The 25,824-nt window shown below is 40.5% G+C and overlaps 1 protein-coding gene across 1 annotated transcript in view; it reads right to left on the bottom strand.

The window, feature by feature from the left end:
• Positions 1–25,359, bottom strand: part of TENM3 (teneurin transmembrane protein 3) — a 417,392-nt gene extending 392,033 nt beyond the window's left edge. The window contains exon 1 of the mRNA XM_082759677.1: positions 25,245–25,359. The gene's annotated coding sequence lies outside the window, so the exon portion shown is untranslated. The remainder of the gene's footprint in view (positions 1–25,244) is intronic.
• Positions 25,360–25,824: the final 465 nt, after the last annotated feature.

The following is a 25,824-nucleotide window of genomic DNA, read 5'->3' on the forward strand; positions in this document are numbered from 1 at the left end:
GATTTTTTCTTGGATTCCCTCTCTCCTCTGACGCCTATTTATTCTCTTTGTAACGCTTCTCTCTGTTTCCCCCCCTCTTCTTTAAGGAATGAAACCCCTGAAGAAAACAGGAGCAGACGGAATACTTGCTGTTTCTTCTTTCCATGATTTTCTTTACCTCACGCTTACTACTTAGTGTCCTTATCTATACGCTTCTCTATTTACTTCCCTTCCATGTAACTGATTTGCAATTATTTGCCTCTTCTTTCTGATAAATTCCTGCCTCTTTCTTTCTCCCAATCACTGTTGTATTCCCCCTTAGCCCCTTACACCTCCTTACCTATTTATTCCTCACCTGCTGCAGATATTTGGTCGCTTGCTTGGTCTTATCCCCTAGCAGCTCCAGGAAGGGGCCGCTGGACACGGGCATTGACTCCTGACCAAAACGCCAACCAGCATCCTAGTGTCCTAGTGGCCCTACAACAGTCACAGATGGCATCTGCTGCCTCCCGAACAGCTGACCCAAACCCAAGAGCACCAAACCAAAGAAAGAACAAGTGAGAAGCTACTGCGGGGAGAGGACGCTGATGTCAAAGAGACTTTTGGAAGCCTATCAGGACTACCTGATGCATTTGCCATCCATCAACTATTATCTTGTTATGGGAAAATGGTGCCACCTGGTGCCCAATCCATCTTCCTTTAGCTGTTCACCTAACCTGCTTTAATTTATTTTTTTTTTTGGCTTCGCTCTACTTTGTTCTCCAAAAATTCACATATTTGTCTAACATGAGTCCCAAAATTTAACATACTGTTACATTCTCTTCATCTCATGCAGATTTTGAGCCCTTGAGATGTTTTTCCAACTTATAATACCCTAAAAGAAACAGCAAAAATGTAAGTAATGTCACAAACCAAAACCCTACACCCAAACCAAGCAGGAAGCTGATAGCTTGCTTACCCAACAGGGACCCCATATAGAACAACCTGAAGACTTCTTGCTAAAGAATTAATTAGGCAATAGAACTGAGATCATGTGTTGCCTCAAAGAACAGGGCAAGCGAGAGCAGACTCACTAGATCTTTGCTTTCGAAAACCTTTCTCATATGTATATGTATGTATTATATGTATTTCCTGTCATTTTGCTCTTGAGCTCTACTACAGTACATCCAGCAAAACAGTGCTTTTATTTCCTATGGCATTGCTCACTGCTACCTCAATACACATAGAAGTGAGGGTAGCTACATTCTGATTCCCTGAGAGGGATATTTAATCACTTGTCTGTATACAATGCTTTACTTCTGTAACCACATATAATATAAGGATCATACTAAGCCTTGTATTTTGCTTATGTATCATTACATAAGCAAAATCCTGGGTGATGTTTTGTGGAGATCTATAGTGAAAAATAATCCACAGGCAGTGCCCTAATTGACTGGAGACCCTGTAAGAAAGGTTTCTGATTTGGGGAGCAGACATTTGAATTTGCCCTCTTCTAATTCCAAGCATCCATCTGAAATTCAGGTTTCTGAGATGTGAATGCTTTCTGTTTTTCTAGATTTTCACATCCCCCTGCTTTCCTCAGTCAGCTCAGTGTCTGTGGCCTAGAAAATGCACATAGGCTTCAATGACTGGCAACTTTGATCTTCTGAAACTGCTTAGTACTAAATATAATGTTTGTATGTTAGGGTAAAACACAGTTAAAGGAACAAAAATAAAAACCTTCCTTTTATTTATTTCAAAATGGAATTCATACTTCATTTGTCACGCTGAATTGAATCTTTTTTTTTTCCCGCAGACTCCTTTCAATTTAAAGACAAAACATTTGCATTTATTTATACCTAGACTAGTCTTTGTTGTAAAGCAGCTGGATATTTTGAGCCATTTCCACAGTCATTTTCTAACTTCAGTACCTTGATCGATAGCAGGAATTTCTCCTACTTTCATTTTTCATTATTACATTTGGGTTACAAATGAACTTCAAACCCAGTGACGCCAAAAGCGTACCTTATTAAACCAAGGTTTAAATTAGCGAGGATATAAAAAAAATAAACCTTTTTTTTTTTTTTTATGAACAAGACTATTTTCCATTTTTTCACTTTGTTTTGATAACTAAAATATTTATTGATTAGTTTCATTTGGGTAAAATGAAAAAAATACCAGGAACAGTTCTATTTTCCCTACTGCTATTCCACTAAGTTAACAGTAATTTTACTAGAGCTTTCAATAGTATTTCACTTGGGCCTTAGTCCATTTGAAGTTAACAAGTGGCTATATACAAATTAAGCATTTTCAAGTTTCTGTACGATTTTGTACTATATTTTAAGCTCATAATTCTGCATTCTGCCTATATTTATATACTTATATATAATATTAAGTTATATAACTACATATAATACCTTCATGCACAGGTATTTAGACAATTATATATGTAATAATATACACTAAATATACTGTTCTTTTAAGATACTTTTAATTTATGCCAGAAACCATGAATACAATTACTCTGTAAAAAATGAAACAGAATTAAAACCTATACTTTACTCATTCTTCTAAAATAACCTAAAAAAAAAAAAAAAAAAAAAAAGGTGAATGAGAAGTTAACGCGCATGTGGTGCATGCTGAATTTAACAGGTATAAATATAACGGGCATGCTTATATGTATACAAAATGTTGTAGAGAAGGTAATTGTGAAAGTAAAAAAGGAACTGAAAATCCCCTTCCCTAACAGAGGCAATCCCTGCCTTGTCTAAAGTATTTACTCTTTGAATGTCAGTATTGAAATATCTCTCTTAGCTGTGAACATTTATCCCCCTCCCAGTCAGACCATACAGCTTCTGAAAGACAAATATCTATCCTGTACCAGGCTGCTGTTTACTGTTCATTTATTCCTTATCTTAAAAAGTGCCATTCTCTATTATCTCATTAGTCATAATTACCTGACCTACAGACTGATGAAACGATCAGCAGAGAGCAAGATGAGCCCTTCTACAGAACAAACACAATGGCCTTAATAGTAAATAATATAGATGAAACAGTTAAAATTGATGATATAGAAGACATATTAAAAAATAATTACTAAAAAGTACTATTGTAAACCATTGCTGTGATATTGTGATATCTGGGAAAAAAAAAAAAAAAAAAAAAAAAAAGCTGTGTAGGACTAGAAGCAAGAACAGAAGCTCTGCTCCCTATTACTCCATTGTAGCTAGTCACACACTAGACTCCACATTTCTCTCTTACTCTAATGCTGTTCCCATATGGAAATCCATAGGCAGAGTTCACAGTAGGTTCCTTGGCAGAGCAACTTCTTTAGAAATGCCAGCCAGCCACAACACAACAGTGGACTTTTCAGTGGGTGCTCAAAAAAATAAATAACCACACACACAAAAATAAACAAACAAAAAAAGCACCGAACCCAAACCAAACAAAAAACCCATCCCCTAAACGTTACGATACCACTTTTTATAGGACATATTACAGCCTGTTAATTTTGACATTTATTACATATCATTTGTTAAAATTGAGGATTACTATTCTCCCTCTTCGTTTCCCAGTTATATTATGAAAGCTAGAGCTTTAAAGTTAATTTTGGAATACAAATTCAAAAGGAAAAAAAAAAAAAAAAAGCTAAGACTCAAATAGCAAATATTACCAGTTCCCCAAGACAACCCAAATCATTATCTATTTTTTCTACATCAGCTAGGAAAAGCAAGTCCAATGTAAAACATTTTTCTCTATCTTCTTTATGTGGCACATACCAAACACAAGCAAAAACATTGCTTCAGTCACTCAATGATTTATAAAGTGTGTAATATGGCTGACTAATAAGATTCTATTATAGCTACTGATTGAATACATCTAAGAGGTGTTTTTTTTTTTTTTTTAAACTTGGAATAAGATCAAGATGCTTGCAGATTTTAGATTGCTATTAGACACAATAATTATATGCTAAACTAATTACAACTAAAGCAAAACCTGACTTACAACTAATTAAATTTTATTGCATGAAAATAAAGCATAGTCTTTATTTAACACAGGGCACAGCTATAAATGTTTACGAACTCTCCAGTCTGTGCACTTATTTCAAGCAAAATGGCTAGGTCACACTGATGAAGATGGAACATGGCATGGATTGGTCACCAGCTAACCAGCTCTGTGAAATCATTCCCATGCAAGATGCTGTAAATCAGGTCCGCGTTCCTAACATTGCTGCTTTCACTACTAAGAAACAAGCCCAGATGAGACAGTTCCCATTAACATCCGATTTCATTTTCATGTAGATTTTCGGTGCAGTTTTACAAGGATCGGGTTTAAATTCCAGAAGCAGATAAGCAACTCGGGAGCTTAAGTTCAATTATAAAGGCTTAGAGACAGATCTTTTTAAAAAGCCTATTCAGACTTATAAAGATACAGACAGGGAGCTTCCACTGAATGTGAAGTTACATATTGTATTTTAAAATCCCACTACTCATCCAGCTTTTATATGGAAACGGTATTATTAATTTTAGCAGAACACTACCATGATTGTACAAGCCTAAGTAAATAAATCACTACTGCCAGAAGAGACCAAAGCAAGAGGATTTAGACGCTAAGAAGGCCGCATGAATGTGATCGCCATCAGCAGAGAAAATGGCGGCTGAAAGAACCAGATGAGATCTCCAGGCACTGAAGTTAAATGGGAACAGCCTGTAGCTTTCTCCTGGTTTCACAAACCCTTTTCAGAATACTGAGAAGTGTTGTTCTCCTTTTGCTATAAAACCAAGCTGTTTCTGCTGAGTTTACATGTCTGCTCAACTCCTCCTGCTCTCCTTCCCCTAGGAGCCAAGGGCACCACAGCAGCATTTGCCCGTGTGCGTGCTGATCTTGCCGCAAGCTCCTAGATTTATAACAAACTGGTAACTTACAGATTTCCTTAATGCCGCAATTTCTGTGAGAATTTAAGATTTCATTAAAGAATGAAACTCTGGAACATATCCTTTGCAAAGATAAAGACGATCTCAAAGTCTCTGAGCATGAAGGCAAACCAAACTTGCATGCGCTGTGCTTTCGTTCTGCCCCCCCCGGCCCTGACCAGGCATAAAATGGCTGACACGGCCCGGCCCTCACAGTCACCCACCTCTGAAGCCAGCTTCCTGACAGGAATGGCTTGCGTGGATATACACGTTTTAGGCCGTGACAACTCTGATGAGTATCCTGCTTCCCCTTCATCATGTAAAACTTCTAATCAGATGGCACAAGCAGAACAGGATAGAACAAAGTAGCAGGGGATGTGGGAAGCATTTAAGCAATTTAATGAGCAGCATAGTTAATTACTCTGTTTTGCTACAAACATCTCCTAGTCTTTTTTCTCTCCACATATAGTGCATGCTACAGGGAACTGTTAAGGTGTCTCCTCTCTACCAAGCCACCTGGTCTCATAGATGCTATGGGAGCTCAATGTCTTCACAATCTTTTTCTGACTGTCAAATTTGTTTAAAATTGGCTAACACATTCAAAATTATTACAGTGGGACTGATGCACACATGGTAAGATTGTGTAAACTCTGTTTCTTCGGGAAACTGCGCTAAAAACATAAAAAGAACTAATGAGCTCAGGGAAGAACAAAGCAGACGAATAAAGGGAAAAAAAAGTAGCTGCTGGAGAACAAAAACATCACAAATAATAAAAAAACAAGGAGGAAAGGGAAGAAAAATAAGAGAAGAAAAGCAGTCACTTGTGGGGCTTCAGCTACACATATGTACTGCAGGAGCATGCTTCCTGTGCTTCATAACATTACGCTGAAGAACACATTGGTTTAGCCTGAGCAGAAAAAAGGCATGTAGCTATTGAATAAGCAGTGAAGATAATAAAGCAAATATTCTGAAACAATTTTATGCATCAGTGCACTTGTATAACAATCTTTTAAATATAACCATGATCTCCTCCCTATTGACGATTTTCATCATCTTGGTTAAAGTTCGGTTATTTGCAGCAGCCAGAAATCACAAGGGGCTTGCTACCTTTAACTTTAATTTCCTAAAAAATGTTTACTTTCTTCCAGATGGCAAGATTAAATTACATAAACACTGTCAGCAAGTTGAATCCTCAAATGTATTCATTTCCACCACAGAAGCTTCAAAACCATCTATAATTCTGTTACTGATGTTTGGAAACAGCTGTAGCTGACATGGCGATGTGTTGTATATGTCAGCGTTAAAGGATTAAATATTCTTAACCCCCAGTGGAACAAACCTGCTCTGTTAGCCAGACATAGTGTAAGATACGTCAGAGACTATTATTACAATAGAGATGTCTTATTAGTTCATTGATAAGCAAAAAGGTCAAAGATGCCGTATTTGGCTTTCCTCTGGAGACACAGTGGGGGAAGGCTGGATTTTAAGACATATAGGTATTTTTACATATCACAGTTTATGAGGGACATCCTAAGGCTTATTAAGTAGCAATGGAAAAATCTGTTTTTTAGTTAATTCTATGCAGTCTTAAAAGAAGTTCTACAATATATTCTTTAGAAAAAATTGAAAAGTTTTTTTGTTTTTTTCCTGTGTGCTTATAACAACATGTGATTTATACGAAAAATGTATTGTATGAGTACATCAAAATCCACACTTCTGAACAGTCTTCCTTGGGAAGGACCCCTGATATGACTGAATGCCCTGTGTACATTACTGAAGCCAAGAACCCTGCTTAGAGTTCTGGCTCCTGGTATCTTCACCTAAGTCAGAAAGGTCAAAGGTTGGAACCAGATACAAACCCTCTCCTTCAGTCTTCAGGTTAGGGAACTGATGGGTGGAGCAACAACATATCATCATTAGAGAAAAAGCACTAAGATAGTGCCACAAAACAAGGTAGCCCTTCCACTTTGATGAGGCAGACACCCACCCACTCGTCATCTAACTGGGGCTGAAAGAAAGAGAACATCTCTGTTTTTTGATGACAGATGGAACGAAATACAGCATCTTTATAAAATTATGGCCTACATGGGTTAAATAAATGAATAAAGCTGTGTCTTTTTATGTACACACTATACTAACACATAGACAAGCCTCAAAACCCTCTTCTACACACATTGCTGACCCTACCACTTCATGGCAGGTTCACATGAAGGTAAACAAACGATATTTATAAGTAATGTCACAATTTCTTTGCCTACAGTTATTTAGAAGAATCTGCTTTGTATAAAGTGCCCAATCCTACACTGTCCACATCCAAAGGAACTTTCTCTCCAAATTGAATAGAAATATAGATTGGCGCCATCACTGTGGAGAAATAGGAAAAGGAAGAAAAGCTGTGTTTGAGCAACATGGCTCCTGTTACCTTACTGGGAATTTTGTGAACTCTTGCAAAAACTGGATGATGAATTAGGGCTACCCCAGAGAGTTCAGCATTTCAGCAGATCACATGGAGTGCTCATCGGTCTTCGTATTATCAGAGAGATTTTCTCCTTGTGGATGCACAGCACTTTTTCTCTTAAATATTTCCCGAGGTACATTTTAAACTCAACATGCTTCTTCACAAGACTTCTGTATTTTCTCATAGACTTTCTTATGTTTTCTGTTCACTTTTGGCTATCACAATAAAAGTTACCCTTTTTGTCTGCTTCTATCCTCCACTGAGTAACGTCAACCCCTTTTAGAGGGCTGTATGACAGAGAGCAGTAAAAATGTCATTTTCCCCCTTTTAAAACTCCACACGTATTACCAACCCACTTAGTTCCAAATCTAAATGAGATTTAAGATTTCATTTCCTCACTTCAACACATGAAGATCCAGGCTGTTCCTTTTGTCCCATCAATTCAGGGTAGGCTCTGGCAGCAGAGACGCTGAAAGCAGTGTTCCGGGGCATCAAAATGAACATCAGCAGGAACAGACTGTTCCATCAATTTTGCCACCACTTTCCCACAGATGCAAGCTGTTCAGTGCCCTGCCATTGGGAGAAGGTTGTCCTGTGGCAAAGTGCTATATAAAGTATAATCACTATGATAAAAAATGAATCTGCCTCAACATCTTTGAAATCCTGGTTCTTTTGCACATCTGTTATATCATACTCCAGTCACAATGCGCAGTAACAATTTGGAGGAAAAGACAGGATAGCAGAGCAGTGGAACAGTTATCTATAAAATTATTAGTTTTCTTTTAAAAATGTTTACAAGCTTATTCATATTGCATGCAAGCAATTATATAAGTAGGGATATTTTCTTGGTGGCATATAACATTCTAGAAAAAATAATAAGCTGGGTATTTACAAAGACTAGCTTTTTTTCTGTTGAAATCTAACATAGCCCTGTATCTTCTGTATTTCTGCAATTCTAAGGTAAAAAAAAATGATGTTTACTCACAGTATTTTGAAACACAAAAATGTAGACTCTGCAGAAGGCACAGGCAACCTGATTTACAAAGAAAACAGCGTACAAAATGACCCCTGCATCAAAGTTAGAGCAGATGCACACTTGCAAGGTCACGCTGCCATCACTGTTCAGGCTAGGTCAGCTTTTGAAGACATATTACTTCAAGTGCACTTGTTACCCTGACACAGACCTCACAGACGTATGTCTACCTTCATACTAGACAGCTTAACTAAAACGTCCTTATTGCTTAAGAAGGACACAGTAGCCTGCACTGACAGTCAGATACTTAAATGTACGCGCAATATCAATTTAAGTTGGCAGATACTCTTGTGTTCAGACTTCTGACTTACTGAAACAGCCAACTAACTAAACACCTTGATTCCTCACCCTGGGAGGAAATTCTTCCATTTCATTAAAATTGTGGGGGAGCGAGCGATATCATTGCAGATCGCACGGATGTCAGCAGCTACAATCATCTGGTCCTCAAATCTGGCAAAGTCTGAAAAACCATCTGATATAATTGCTTGGCATCAGTACTGGGAGTGTAAGACTTCTCCCGCGGCCCATCACATTTATTAACCCCATTCCAGCCAATCAAGCTTTTACCTCAGTCCTGAACGTGCCCACTTGCTGTGCAACAATGGTGAGAAACTCCTGCTCCAGGAGTTCATTCTGCAAAGCACAAAGCCCCTCTACCAAGTGAAAACTCTAAAAGGAAAAATAACAACAGCTAAAAAAAAACACTAGGCAACACGTGCTTTCCTGAACTGCATATGATGCTGAACATTTCAGCAGCACTGAACACTAAAAACTCTACAGTCACAGATGTTCTGTATGTCACTTCAAAACAGAAAGTGCACATGGAAATGAGAAAGCAATAAACAACTGATACTAAAAAAAAAAAAGGAGAAAAGAACAAGGATTAAAATTGAACTGACACTGAGCCAAAATAGCCTACAAAATTTAAGCTGAAAGAGCCACAAAACATTCAAGCCATCATTACGGACGAATGAGACAACCATTCCTGATCAGCTGACATCAGAAGACAAAGACCATTTCTCAGAACTGAGATTTCATTTTCTGACTGCTTTCTGGAGGACAACACATTTGTTCCAGTGCCTTCTGACAGTGATCCACAGACCACAGCAATATGCAAAGCTGCAGTTCATGACTCATTCACCATGGGGAAATTATTCTCTTCCTTAAAGACGGCTTAAAAATCATACTTCCCTAATTTTACTTCTACAGGCAAACACACAGTTGCTGCATTAAACATCTTCACTGTTAAAGCAAGCTGTCCATGGCTTTAAAGAGCACAGGGGACTCAGGAGGCTAGGTGTTTCAAGCCTTGAGTATGCCTTTTTCCATCCTGGTTGTTTCCTGGGAAATTACTAAACAGGCAACGAATGCCCAATTGGGTCAAAAACTCTTGAAATGTGTTTTCCTTTGTAAATAATCTGTCCCACTGAGCTGTACCAGCCCTGGCATGCCGAGAGGAGCGGTGGGTGACGCAGCCTGCAGGCTAGGCCTGGTGCTGCCAGGTGCTGAGCACTGCCATACCCCGGCCCAGGGCAAGCATCACCCGGCCTGGAGCTCACCTGCACCCACCTGCCTCCTCCAGCCACACAAGGCTCAGTTGCCTGTTTTTAAGCTTGGGCTGTTTCAGGAAGGAAGCTTGTAAAAAAGTGTGAAAACGCACGAGGGCTCAACAGTATGTACCTAGGTAGAACGACACCTGCTCAGCCTGGGTTCGTTAGACAAACAGGAGAAATACTGGAATTAGCATTGTTTTTACCAGGCAACTCAGTTTTGTTCACCATTAGAAGTAACCCAGATTGTTTCCCAGGTGCAATGCACTGATCTGTGTTGTTCTCTCTTCTTCTGACTCCCCTTTACAGAGAACCATGCTCAGGCTTGACATATTGCCCATGTCTGCTAATGTCTCCCTTCCTTGGTAACTACCTCATCTACGAGATGTCATAATTCCCTTATGTTTACATAAAAATTAAAAATGGATTATTTCTTACTACTAGTAAATACTAAGTCCTACAGAAGTATGTTCCTACACCTGCTAACACACATTTTTAGACTCTTTGGGGGTGGGGAGGATAAAGTTTAATTTTATACTCATTTTAACTGTGATCTATACAAATCTGTGAAGTCAACTGCCTAATAACAGTTCTGGAACACCAAAACAACAGACTTCTATTACCCAAATTACAGGATGTTCTCAGGCAGTGACTAGCTACAGAGCAATTCTCCTGTTTGCTTTACCTCAATGATTTTTTCCATCTTTGGTTTACTGTCTTAAGGGGTAGACAACTAAGAAAGAAGCAAGATGTGTAATCAACAAATCTACATTCAGAAGGTGCACTCTACTACCAGTATACACACACACACAGGCACTTAAAAACATTCATTGTTTTCTCCAATAGCAGCAGGAACAAACTCGTAGTATTAAACTGTGTGAGCTGCTGAGACTGTCCCCTAGAAACACTGCCTAATTGGGTTAGGCAGCACCTCGGTTCTTCAAATACAGCCAGCAAAACTTTGCAAAGAAATTTAATCACATTGGAATTAGGAAGCAACAGTGGTAGGTCCTTTCCAAACCAAAGGGAGGCAGAAGACATTGAAAAGAATGTCTTCAGCTTTAAAGTGTGGCCATATTTGAGGACAAACAACTAGAAAACACAGCTTGACATCATCTTCACAGAAGTATACATGACTGCTTCCAGAAAGCTGAGAAACAAATTAACGTATCAGGCCAAAATTATGGGCGAGGCAAAAATAAGAAAGTAAATAATATGATCCACCTTCTCTACAGCCTAATTAGGAGTCAAGATTCTGTTTTAAATCCTTGTGGTACAATGAGCAAGTCTTCTTTCATTGCCTCAGTGTGCAGGTTTGTAAAATAAGGCTAAACTTCATAGGTTTTATCACACCTAATAAACTCCACTGGTAACTTTTATTCATGAGCTACTGAAAAGGGTTTGTGGTGACAGTTGCTCAGCAGCAGTTGTTCTGCTCTTATGGCGAAGACAAGCATGCACATCTTCAGAGCGAGCGCTCTTCGGATCTTCAGACCGAGCCTAGGATATCCGTGCATACAGGAATAACATGTTGAATTACATCAGAAACACCATGCCACTGCCAACATGCGAAATAAGTGTGAGCTTTTTTTAAATACCATTTTGAAAGGATTTATTTTCCATTTTATATTTCTTCCCTTTGCACATATAAAACCAGTCCCATGCGATCCAGGATCGTGATCTAAGCCAAGGCTCAAACTGAAAACTGCTTCTCCAGAGAGAAAGATGGAAGTCAGATCCAGAAAGGGATGTATGCACTTACACTCAGATTTGGGCCAGGAGGCGATAACATCCCTTACAAGCAGGATGTGGCCATGTTCTACCTGTCCTAGCCTTTTACTGCATATGCATTTATGTTGTACTTACATGCTCACTTTAATCCCATATAATCCCTTTAAAAAGTGCATTCCCAACCTTCTTAGTGATTTCTTATTCCCAGCCCTGGCTACTGATTCCTTCCCCCAATGCACCAGCACTAGCAACTGTACGGTGCACCAAGAGACAATCTGCAAATTGAACTAGTACAGGCTAACTCAAAAAATAAAAAATAAAGAGAGAGAGAGAGGAAAAAACCAGAAAAGTACCTTTCAGACAGACAAATCCTGGCTGAGCCCCAAACCATACCAGTACTTGCATCAGTGCCAGAGCAGTGGCAGGAATGAAGGAAAAGGACATTTTTGGCAGATTAAAGGAAGCTATAAGTTTTCCCCTCCTTAAATGCACGCTCTAAGCATCAGGCTGTAAAGACATGTCCCCCCCTTCTTTGCCCTCTTTTGAGCCAATGAATCTTTCAGTGCTCTGTGGGAAACAGAACGGCTTGAACAGGAGAAATCAGTGATCACAACCAATAGCTAAGTGATTATGACCTTCTCCAGGCAAAAACAGGAACTGAGCTGTGCTGCCTCAAAACTGCAGCAAGGCTGCACAAGGCATAACTCTAAGTCCATCGCTGGATGCAGAATTATCTGCTGTCACATCAGCTGGTACTGAAAGGTAGGGTTAGACTATGAAAATATCCACAAATCCTTAATATATATCCTTGTCTGAAAGGAGAAATAGATAGGCAGTGGGAAAAGCTACATGAACTGTTGCATCTCCTCCTGTTGCAACCCTGCCACCCAGCACCAAATCATCAGCTAATGCTGGGGGAAAGCTGTATTATTAAATAATGTTTGCTTTCAACAAACTAAACAACGCCAGGTTACCCCTTCCTTGAAAACATTTGAGAGGCACATATAACAGCATTGACACTATACTGACTTTTTTTTTTTTTTTTTAATTCAAATACAGAAACACATGCCTAAAGAAAAGAGCCCTCTTATGTTCTCCATAAACAACTGCTGATTGCTGCAACATCCGTTCTGCCGCTGGTTGAACTCCTGGAGAATGATTGCAATTCGATTACAGAGCAAGGGAATCTCAGTATCATTGCTTTTCCTTCTATAAAAGGAATATATATATGAAAAGAAACATGTGGCCCTACTGTATGCATGCACACATACATTTTTTGGGAAAAAAAATAAAAGAAAAACAGTAGTCTTGCACTTCAATTTCCTCCTTTATTTATAGTCTCTCTTGACTAGCTTATCCATGAAAGTTTTCTGCTGTGATGCTGAGTATGAAACAAAGGAAATCACAGAGAGGAAGACAGAAGTAGCAAAGCCATTTCTAGGAATTCATTTTCTCCCGGAAGTGTTTCTAATTCAGCATGTCAGGAAAATGCAGAAGGTGTGCTATGTTGCTAATCATTTTGTAAACATACTGAAGAGACAGAGGCAGTCCTATCCTCGTATTCCTGCCCTGCACCTACCACTACGTCGTGGCTGCCTGCTGAACTGGGTCAGTGAGCTCACTACAAGCCTGACAATAAATAAATAAATAATAGTAAGAATCCAACAACAAAGAAGATTCTGAATAGTTGTTTTTTTTTTTTTTTTTTTTTTTTTAAACTGTGCTGCTGTTCTGTATTCAGTATATGGCCAAGCTAACAGCTGAGCTAGTACAGAGGAGAGGGCAAAAGAGCAGAAGGCAGGCTGCAGAGGGTGCAGGATGAGATTGCTTCCTTGTTTGCTGCTTGTTTTTAAGATAATGCTGTCTGTGAAAGTAATATATTAATCAAACCAAAGCCTTTTCTTTTTTTCTAGGACAATTATGAACAACCACCAAGGAGACTAAAGAACAAGCAGTTTGTGCAGCTGTCACACAAAAATCTTATCACCCATCTTCTGGCAGGAGAAATTGGTATCTAAGAGGGGTTTTCAGCCATCAGGGAGAAACATAAGAGGGCTGAGTCATGAGGATGGCGTTGCAGAAGAGGACAAAGAAATATTAAGACCAAGCTTTTAGGATCCATAGTATGTTGGGTAAGAACAACATGGAATAAAACTAAATATATTGGGAATGTAATGAGAAAGAAAACTACAGACATTTTCTACTTTCATTTTGAAAACATAAATAAGCTAGGAGTTTTAATAGTTAAATGTATCTGACCCAATTTTTGCACATCTTCTAATTTTAAATTCTCTGAATTGAATTTGGCAAAAATATTCACAATAGTAGTAGATACAGTGCTTGTCAGTTAATCTGTTTATAATGAAATAGCCATATAAACATTTTTTTTTCCTGAAACAACATAAATCTAAGCCAGAGCTTAGGGAAAAAAAAATATCTATGAAAACCTCTACATATTTGCAGCAATATTCATTTTTAATGTGCTGATCATGTATGTTAATGTAAAAATCAAGATTTCATTTAGACTGGGGGATAATATTCAGCCTTCCAATTGATCATGAAACAACAGTTTGGAAGTCTCTGTCATGTCATTTCAGTTATGTTAAAAATAAAGCTGAACTGAAAATAGTTTAGCTCCAGTTAAAGAAACCCTTAACATCCACACTGTTTTTGCAGTGCTCTCACATTTGTTGATGCTGGGTTGGCTGAGGCATTACATACAAAACCCAGCCTGCCTGGCTTAGATCAGAAAACTGAACCTGCACTTTAGGCTGCTCGCAAAGCAGTGCTACTGCACTAAGCGTCCAACTTTCAAAGCAATGGAGAGAAGGTCGTGACATGCTGTAAAGACCATCACAAAGATAGCCCGTTCGGGTGCCTAACCTCAGATGAGATCCCTTGTAGATGGTTTCATTTATTTTCCTCCATTAGCTGGGTATGAAACTGAAGCACCGCAGAAAAAGTGCTTCCTAAGTCTTCAGGCTTCAGTGAACTGCTTGCGCTCAGCAGGCTAGAGCCCACACTATTTTCCATCTTAGGTACCTAATGGTTGTTCGAGTCCATTTTAAGTAAATGCCTTAAAGTCTGATCTGTAGATTGTAAGTGTTTTTACACCAATGTGTAATCAAGTGTTGTAGGTACAGTTTAGGCATTGCACGGAAGCAGAGTCACTGAGCTTGACATAAACATCCAAAAAGTTGTTGAGTTCTTTTTAATTGTATTTTTATTCCTCTCATCAACATTAAAAAACCAACACCATAACCTGTTACTCCATTCTGTAATAAGCTATGTGAAAGAAATATAAAATACATACAGAGTCAAGATTCTCATACTAAGTCAGATATAAATCATCTTTAATCCAGTCTCACAATAAAAACTCAACAAAAGGTGCTAATGGGTGTTCCATACATCACGTTGCCCACAAAGACCAGTGCTTGTTTTGTGCATCTATTATGTAATTTAAACAACTAAACTTGAATTTCCAGATTAGTACTATGCAGCAGTTAGAAGGTGTGTGTACTGCATTAAGTTAGCCTTTCCCATCTTAATGTTTGAATTAATTTTATCAAGTGCCTGGTGTTGGACAACTGAACTCACTCACTTAAAAATGATTTAATAATTTGAAATAAGAATTAAAAAAAAAAAGGGGGGGGGGTTGGTATGGTCCTTTCTTTGTGATTTGCATATTACAAAAAGCTAACTTCCCAAATGTAAAATACCTCTTTTCAAGAAATACCTTAAAGTTTCCAACACAAAGCATCCTCACTGGGCTCATCCATTCCTACAAATCCTCTCGATGTGTTAACAGGATCTCATACAAGCAGGGTGGATAAGACTGACCCCTTACAACAGGTTATAAAAAATAAAATCAGATCATGATAACTGATTAAAATAAGAATGCTATGATTTAAATTCTGAGCCCATTAAACCCAACTGCTCTTGCAACTGTGGTCAATGAAGTTAACAACACTGAACTCCAATGCAGTTCCCAAACTAGGATTGCAAGGAGTGCTGCCAGCAGGCACGGAAGCACAGAATCATTTAGGCTGAAAAGGATTTCTGGAGGTCATCCTGCCCGAACCCCTGCTCAAGATGGGTCTAATTAAATCAGCTCTGTGCTAGTAAGAAGTCTTAACCTCCGAATCGGGAGGCTGCAAGCAAAGCACTTATTGGGAATGGCCCCATGAACACGTCCCTAGCCTTAAGTACAGAACCATGCCCAGGAATCATCTGGGAAAGCGCAAATCAGTATAGCTCCAACCATTACCCAGATGCTCTTGAAGAACTAAGCCATACAGACGACTGTGCCCCATTACGTTGCAAAGTTACAGCACACTGTTTAATACAGTAGCAGAGGCGTAACCTAATCATGCCACCTTTTGGACGAGAGGGCTCTTTTGCTTACTGAACAGTAAGGTTTGACTCTGAGGAGCAGAGTGCAGTCAGACTGCTCGGTGCTTTACGGTCACTCCGTGAAGACTGAATGTTTTCTAAGTATTTACTCAACCTGCAATGACGAGGTAGACATAGCGGGATGTATAATCCCATACCAAGACAAAAAGATGGAAAAAGCACACTGATTATTCCCAAGCTCTCCTCCTCTTGAGCAGAATACCCCGTGGAAGCAATGAGCCTCAGCCTGTGTTCCACTGATCGCAGGCACGATGACTATTCACTACACAATCTCGTTGAAGTCACTGGACCTACAAACTAAATACATTACGTAGAGATTTGCAGAATTAGGCTTAATAACAAACACATCAATATCACCCAATTTCCTATTTTTGTCCTAAATTCACACTTAAGAACTCAGGAGCAGAGTTCAAGAAAACCTCTATAACAAAGCAAAATGATGCCCTGTAAATCACATGATAAAAAACACAGAACTTTGAAGAAAAAATTGAGACTATTCACTGGTAAAAATATTTCAGTAAAATACCCTTATTTTTGCAGGCTTCTTTGAAAAATGAGGCTTTCAAATAAAAAATAATTGAGATGGCATTTTTAAACTTTCCCTGGATAAATGAAATTTGATGTAATAACAATCACGGTGAAGCAACCAACACAACATTTCCATCAAATAGGTAAATTCAAAATATTCTGCGTAAGATTGCTGACTGAGTTTGAATGAGTGTTGCCATTTTGACTGAGTGAGTTTGTCACTGCGGACCTTTTGAGTTCTACCTTCTGACGATGACATGCTATCATATGGGGGAGGTGGCGGGGGAACATCACCACTCAGGTCCATCCTTTAACGAGCGTCTAAAATCTAAGCAAGATGTTTCAACTCTGTTAGGCGGAGAAAAGAAAAAAGATGCTTATGTAAAACAGTAGAAGATATTAAATTTCTATTATTCTGTTACTAATTCCGCACTAAGTGAGAGTTGACTTATGCCGCTAATATTAAATTTAGAAATTAAATACATGTCCATATTGTATGCAGCCTAGCTGGAATTCACTAGATTAAACATACTAATTAATTTGGTCATGGTGTGTTTTGTATTATAATTCAGCATTTATTTATGAGGTCCACATATTCAGTTTACTGAATTTAATGACTGCACTGTTCTTAAACATATCATTAGAACTGCTAACATTTTGTATCATTAGCCCTATATCATTCTATAATTAACATAAAATTATCAAAAGAATAAATGACTATGCATCTACGCATTTTAAGCCACTTAAACATTTCTAAATGTATTTATAACTATTTCATGCAAAGTAAGAGCTGATATTCCATTTTTACTCTAAGATATTCTTCACTTGAGAGAAAAGAAAAACCCAGCTTCTCTGATCGCTTACCAAGTTTCCTGTACAATACAGTAATCCATAATGTATCTCTGGGTTATCAGGTATTTAGACAGATTGCTACCTCTTATTGACTGCATGAAATATGTGAAAGATGAAAACAGGCTACAAACATGAATATTTCATTACAAGGTGGGTCTTATTTCATGGTCTAATAATACACAAATTACCAAAAACTTTTGAAAGATGACGAGCATTTCTACGCCCAGAGTTCGTGGAGATGTCACCAGGGACCTCAGACCCTAAGCGTGTCAGGGGTTTGTCATCTCAACATCTTGGACTCTGCCAAAAATCACACATTTCTGCCATTGTCAGACAAAGAGGGGAAAAAAATTCCTCTAATAATTTTGTTCTATGGTGCCTATTAAGTCAAACCGAATGGTCAACACGTGCATGCGCGCACACACATATACATAAAGCTGCCAGGAAAGCTTTCATTCATCTGCCAGCAAGTTCTATAAAAATTAAATTACTACTTCTGAAGATTAAACAATTACAAATACTGTGTATTACCACAGCAAGCAGCAAAGTGAGACATGAAAAGCTGTAAAGGAATCCTTGCTACCGCCTATACAATCATACACAAAGTGATCTGTTAAATCAGGCCCAACACAAAAGAAAGAAAACCATAATGCTGAAGGACTCCATTGCCCCCAAGTCTTAATTTTCTAACTAGCTGCAGATGAAGGGAAATCACATTTAGAGATGTGTCTGAATGCCTACCACTCCAATTTCCCAAATACGAGCTAGAACTAACTGCCCCATACGCCCAAAGACGTGTTTAGTTAAACCTCAGACAACCATTTGTGGAGAAGCTGTGTTTCTCCAATTCCGCCCTCACTACAAGACTGTAATGCATCTACCTTCTGAAATGGGAACAATAGCGAGCAAACCGTTCAGTAACCATCGACCAAACCTCAGACTTCATCCAGTGCCGCCCTGTTTGCTGCTGAAGCAGTAGGCAAGTGCTCACTGCCTGTACCCACACCGCCAGCAGCACCCAGCCCTCCTTTGACTACAGCTGCCTGGGTCCGGGCTAGGGTATCCAGCCTGCCCACCTGCGGGTCTGGGCCAGCGCTTCAGGGGAGCATGCAGACACCAACTTCTTGGTACTTGAGTAAAGGATGTCTTTCCAAGAAAAACTGGTTTAATAACATGCATTATTTTCTGCTTTGCCAAGCTCACTAGCAGGTTTTTCTCTGTTAATGGGAAATAGGGAATGCCTGAACCACAGCGCCTTCCAGGGGCACCAAAGCCCATTCAAATTAGCCATGCATTTTGCAACAAGGGAAGACGTCAACTCTGCACAGAACAAAGGAGTTAAGGGAAATCTAGACCTAAAGTGAAACCTGTCTTACGAATATAGGCCCTACGTCTGGCAAGGTAAATGATCGTGTCTCCACTGAGGAGCCATACTAGCGGGGCATGTCCTCGCCTCACACATCTACACGGTGCCATTCACAAAAACAAAAGCTCCCCGCCCACCCCAGCCTCCTGAATGTATAGGCAGACGCAGAACTGGCATGAAAACGCCCAGCAATACAATCTGCCTTTCGATTTTTGCTAGACAACAGTGACACTGTTCACTTCCCTAAACCTACTCAGAACTCATTAGTCTTATAAGCGTTTCATCGATAGGAAAAAGAGATTTAACTAAATGAGCAATTTGCTAAGATGTGGCACGTAGCGTTTGTTACTTCTGTGCTGAAGATGTATCACTGCACCTGTCATCGCACCGCAAGCTGCTCAGGCCAAGTTCTGGTTAGTTTATTTCTGTGGCACTAGAAGCACCAAGTTTCAGGCTGATTTCTTTAGAAAGGTCAGACAAACGTCCAAAGAATTACAATGAGAATGGACGAGGCCTTTGAAGGAGGACGCAGGCTTTCATTTGCTAATCTGAAGTAACACTTATTAGCACCGATGATTTCTTCAACCACTCCACAGTCACCCACCCCACGACCCAGACAATCGTAGGATTTGGATGCATAGAGGACTAGGATGATTTAGGGAACTATTGTTGCCTCGTGGTAAATTATGTGCTGTTTACGTTTTCTTCTTGGCTTCCCTCTAAAAAATTCTAACATACAGTGACTATTACAATCCCTGCCAAGAAAAGTATTTGAAATCTATATTTCACCCATTTTAGCATTGGCAGGAGTTTTCTTAAGACAGCAAAAACTGTCAAGACTCAAGTACGGAAATAAAACACATTCGTTCCTTTGTATTTTGCTTTAACTGCTGTCAAAAAATACTATTAGAAATTCAACACAACGTTGGAAAATAACACCAACAGCACTATTGATTTCAATATGACACGTTTCAAGTTTCGTATCAACAAAGACTTGGTAATATTTGCCATTTTCTCTGGATGTTCCTCTATGTTGACATGGGTAAAATTAAAGTTGTAATACTTTATTTTATTTTTAATAAACTGTTGTTTTATACTTCTGCAATTTAGGTGCAGAAATACAGATATAAAGGTTACACTAGGAAGTGAAAACTGGGGCTAGACATTAGTTTTCTGTTTAACTTGATATGCTTAGAAGATGTATTAACTCTTAAAAATGATTTATGTCTCTGTGTCAGAGGAAATAGACCTCTAAAAGTCATTTCAGACAAATTTGTGACAAGAAAATTCCCTCCTCCTCCCCCCCACCCCCCGTGCTAAACATCCTTCCATACATCAGAGCATACTGTAACTGTGCCTCATGAAGTGGTAATTTCAGTGGGAAGCTTAAAATGCACATTTGCACGAGACTCAAAAGGGGGGAAAAAAAGAACAATAACTCCTCGATTTTCTTTTCTTCCCCCACAGAAGCAGATTACATGTATATAGACTGTCTTTAAATAGAAATACTCTCCTTCCTTTTGAAATACATTATTTTTAAGAGTAAACAAAGTTGGCAAACCTGTTTTGCACTATATATTGCTACAATCATTCTAGTGTTTTGCCAGGGACAAAAACTACTACTACTAATAAAATAAAATATGGAAACAAAGACTTCGATATTACATAATTATAATGCATAGCTAAGACATTAAGATTTTCATTTTAAACATTTACCACCAAGTGTTAAAAAAAAAAATTAAAATGAAAACAAAACAGGGAAAAGTGAACCAAAATAATTTAACATGTCTTTTCTCATGTTGAAAACTGTTTCCGTTTCCTTTTATACGTGAAGATTGCATTTGCATTCATGAAAGCCTACTGTACAACCAAATCAAAGTTGCTACTTCAACCTATAACGTTCATGTACCACATGAAAGAGATTTTAACACAAAGAGATACTCCAGACTCCCAGTCCATCAGTACAGAGCACTCCTGGCAATCTGCTGATTCCGGTGCCTTTGCAGGGTGCGTTAGTCAGTGCTGAATTTGGTACAGCACTTTCCAATTTCTAGCTTAGTGTTTTGCTTTCTCTATTTCTAGACACTCGTGTTTACAATTAACTTCTTGCAGACACAAACATACACATCAAGGATCAACAGCCTCAAAATCTGTTGCACCGATAGATGATGCAAAATTTAAAACAATTAGGTCAGCTAGTCTTGAACTTCTGTGCTGGATTTCAGTCTAAATTAGAAAAGCACACCTACTCCTAGGCAAGACCCGTAGCAAGTATATGACAGAACATTGTCAGGTTTAAATTACTTCTCAGTCTTGTGTCATTTACCTATCATCTCTGTATAAAAACTATTTTACAACAAAAGCAAATGTGCTGTACGATGCAGTATGTATCATGCAAACAGGCATGCAGCTAAGGCGGCGATCTGAGATACCAATTGTGTTGTAGTCTTTATTCTGGAATATGTTTTAAAGAGTGTTCCCTTTGTGTTACACCAGTAACAGCTATTTCTGTTGCAGAACTACAATGAACCTGTACTAATACAATGGTTCTTCCACAGCAAATGAATGAGTTAAGTGGTGTGGAGAAAGAGCTCAGGGGTTGGTATTTGTAAATAGTTTGTAATTTTATTGGCTTCTGATCTGCATAAAGCTGGAAATGTTTTTTGCAACATTCTGTACACTGTTTACAAGCACGTATAAACTAACAGGCTAATTGGTTCAATACAGAAACAAACTTAAAAAGCTATTGAATGCAATTAGCGTCCCTTGTAAGAAATACATAAATAACTACAATTTAGACTGAAACCACTATCCTGGTAATATACATACACACGAAAACCTCTCAAGGATTGCGTTTACTGTTTTCAGAGGTTTCTCACATTTTTTTCTCCAAAAAGTTTGCCTTTTTTTTTCTTTTTAACGTATATTTCTCCCACTATCCAGAAATCAGTTTTTCCTGGACTTTAAATATTAATGCCTCACACTCAGCAGGAGCGTGTGACCATATACTGTTGGTTAAGAAAGAAATGGTGGTGAGGCTGAGACCAGAAGGTGCACAGAGAGAAGACTGTGCACATATTTCAGCAGATATCGAAACAAGTACTATCCTTGCTGGTTTTCAAAGGAGGAAAAAAAAAAAAAAAAGCATTAATAAATCTTTCACTACCTGTGTAGGCAACATGCAGTTACGCTTTGTTGTCTGAAACTCGCCTCCTAAGTTTTGATTTTAAAAAGTAAAGGTAATTATTCTTATTATTCTTCAGAACAATCTGGCAGACGTGCACGGTTACAGCACGTAGCGATGCATGAAGATGCTACGCGTGCATTGTACCTGTCACTCCAGTCTGTATGCGAAGACCAACGCAGCAGTTGGAGGGGCACCATTTGATCGAGGTTTTTCCTGTTTTCCATAAGAGCACACCATTTCTTCCTAACTACTCTGCTGAGCTTCATTCAGCCTGCAGAAAGGGCACCTGAGTCGCCTGACCCTGCACCCAAACTGTGGGAAGCCATAACACTTGTTTTGAAACAAATCACTTCTCAAGATGGAGCAGGCTTGCTATCAATCACTAACAAGTTAATTCTACATAATCAGGCAGGTTTGGATGCAGACTGATACATTGTGAAATGCTGTATCTAAAATTGATTAGAACAGCACTCAAAATGAATGCAGCCCTCCAAACCACTTCTTTGCTCAGAAACATTAATCTCAATTATAAGGAGAGCTTCATAATGGTAATGCTTGGTATGAAAAAACTATGAAATAAATCAGGTTTTATAAGACACAGTAATTAATCAGTTTTAGAACTAAGAGAAGGAAAGGTTGTTAAAGTGCACATTTTCACAACAGCACTCTTTAAAGCCTCTGTAACCTTCAGAAATCAAACGATTTTTTTTCTTTTTCAAATTGCTCAAATGACAGTGTGGATGTCCACCTTAACTTTGAGTTTATTTTACCACAAACTTTGCAGATTACACTATGCTATTATAAAGTGAAAGCATTTACTTTGATTACAAGGTTCTTCTCAGCCTAGTAACAGGGATCATGTGCATATATCCTGAAAGAACTTATATATTTCAACTAGCTAGCCTGGGAAAAAAAATTAATTAATCAAACCAAGATTTTTATTACAACATGCTAAAATTATTCCTGAGAATTTTTTGTGCTATATTAACTAGACCAACTTGCAGGAGCATTTTGATGCTTTAAAATGCTCAAGTCACACTACCACCACATCTGCTACAACAGTACGCCTATCAAAGAGTTTACATGTATTCATTTAATAGAGCAGGCTATACAGTAATGTTATTCTTAAAAAACAGTAATAATATTGCATATATTAATCAAATTATTACAATCTCTAATGGCTGGTACCACGGTTCAAACCTGCCTCTAACTCTTGAAGTACAACATACTTGTGTAAGATTTTGCCAAATTCTGTAAGATTTCTCTTCAGGCATTTTGTATATTCTTTCATATGGTGCCAGAGAGATGCGCTTCTTCTAACAGAAACACGAGGATCGACTCTCAGTACAGCACGCGCAGCATCACTTCAAAATAAGAAAGTACTTCTGACCTGAAGCCTTAGCAGAGGTCTCTGGTGTTTTCTTTTAAGTCTTCACAAACAGCACCTGATCCTCCAAGTTGCTGAGTACTCTCAGTTTTTATTGGGCCTAATCCAAATCTGATGCGAGTCAGCGGGAGTTTTCGCTCCCGTCTACACGGGCTCTGCGTAAGACCCACTGATTGCAGCCGGAGCTGAAGGTACGAGGAATCTCCCCGAGCCCAGCCTGTGCCCTAGAAACTGCTGGGACTGCAAGATGACAGAAATGTACCTTTCTAGTTGATTATTGCTGCCTCTTCTGGTATTTTATGGGGTCTGTATCAAACCCGTGGTTTTAATTTGTGGATTGATTTGCAACTTGAAATCCAGTTTTTATTACTAAATCCTTTTTGCCTTTTCTATTCAAACAGCGAATAATTACTCCTGGACTCAAAGAGATTTGACTGAAGTACTGCTCTTAACTTGCAAACTGGATTATGAATGTAATTCTGGATTTTTTCCCCTCCAATAATTATTAAAAGAACTTCCTCAGCACGGTCGAGCATTTCTTCTACCAAACAATATCTCTCATCTCAGTGTCCGCTCACATAAACTCATTTAATTCCACTTTTTAATCAGAGGTATACATCTAATACTTCAGTACTGTTGGTTTTTTTTTCCTCCTCCCCTAATTTCCCAGACCACTGAAAATATCCCAGCAAGTCCATAATGGCTGAGGTAGGAATTGTAATGTAATGGGTTGGTAAAAAAAAAAAAAAAAAAGATTTCCTCAGATTTAAGCGATATATTTAGCATATATATTCATACCTAGGTAGGGCCCTTTCTTCTTAACTATTCCTACGTTAAAGCAACGTACACTTTATAAAAAATCTTTCCTTACATGTGACGTTCAGCCAATGTGCTAGATACGAATGCACCAATGCTCCTGATCGAGGCTTGCATTATTTCAGAGAATTGCAGCTGTGTTTCTCACCCCGAGACTCCCGTTAGGTGGTTTACAATTAACTCTCCTGCAGCACAGCTGGCCCCAGAAGCGCAACGCCTGTCCTGCAGCACGCTCCGCACTCGAGCGGCTTTGGGACAGAGGCAGCCCCAGGGTGGGATTTTAGGGCTTCAACAGGGCGATGCGAAACGCCTGGCACCGAGGCTATCAGACGGGACAGGCAGCGCCCGAATAGAGTCACAAAAGCATCCGTCTAAGGGAGCTGGCAGTAAGGAGGCATAATATCGAGGAAGCGTAGGGACGGTAAAGTTTTCTCATTAAAAAAAATAAAAAGTGTTTTAAACGTAAAGATTTAGCTGAGCCCAGGACGACGCATCTTACAGAAATAGCTCCTGTTAAAACTTTTAACAGCGTGCGAGCACATAAAAGCGTCTTTCCCCGTGTTTTATCTCGCCGCATTGCTCTGCTGTAGAGCAACTTCCCCACGTCAAACTTTTCGGCACGGGAACAACGAAACCGCCCCGGGCGCCCGAGGGGGGACGCGACCCACCCCCGGCGGAGCGCAGGCAGCGCAAGTGGCCGCGACCCCAGCGGGGAGCCCAGCGCTGCCCCTGCTCGCGGCTCGCTTTCCCCGGGTCCCTCCGCTTCCACCTCGCCGTGAATCCCCCCGGCTCCTCGGGTCCCCTTCCCCCGCGCAGGTTGCGCCGGGGCAGCCCCGGGGAGCCCCCGCTGCCAGCCGCGGGGCTCGGGACCCGCCGCCAACTTCCCGGGGCCACCCCCTCCGCATCGCCCCTCGCCCTCACGCCCCCGGGGCCGCCCGGGAGCCGGGCCGGGAGCTCGGCACCGGGCTGCGGGCAGGGCAGGGCAGGGCCGTGCCGAGGCCCCCGCGTCCCCCCACCCCCGCTCCCGCTCCCGGTACCCCCTCAGCCCCTACCTCGGGCGGCCCCGCCGTGAAGGAGCGCGGCGCTGGCCGCGGGCGCGCTGCGAGCCTCGGCCGCCTCCGCGCCTCAGCAGCAGCAGCGGCGGCAGCGGCAGCGGGTGCTAGCGGCGCAGGGCGGCACTTTGTCAGGCCGGGCGGGCGGGCGGCAGCGCGGGGAGGCAGGGCGGGCGGCGGGGAGGGAGGGCCGGGGGCCGGCCGGGGGAGGGCCGACGGCTGGCGGCCCCGCTGCGCGCCCCGCGGAGCTGGCTCCCCCCGCCTCGCCCCCCTCAGCCCCGGCGGGGCGGCGGGAGGAGGAGGAGGAGCCGGGGAGGAGCCGCCGCCCGCACCCGGCGCCGTGGGCACGGACCCGGCTGCCGCTGCCCCCCGCGGCCCCGCCGGGGTCCCCCCCGCCGCCAGCGGGACGGCTCCTCCTGCCCAAACTTTCCCCGGCCGTTCACCTGCCGCGGCTCCGCTGCTGAAACGAGGCGAGCCCCGGTGCCCCGAGTGCCGCCTCCCGCCCGCGGTGCCACCGAGCAGCCCCGAGGGGCTCCCTCATCCCTCCCTCCCCTTGGCCCTGCCCGAGAGGCCGGGTGCC

Source organism: Aythya marila (assembly GCF_965140915.1).
Source record: "Aythya marila genome assembly, chromosome: 4".
Classification (NCBI taxonomy): Eukaryota; Metazoa; Chordata; class Aves; order Anseriformes; family Anatidae; genus Aythya; species Aythya marila.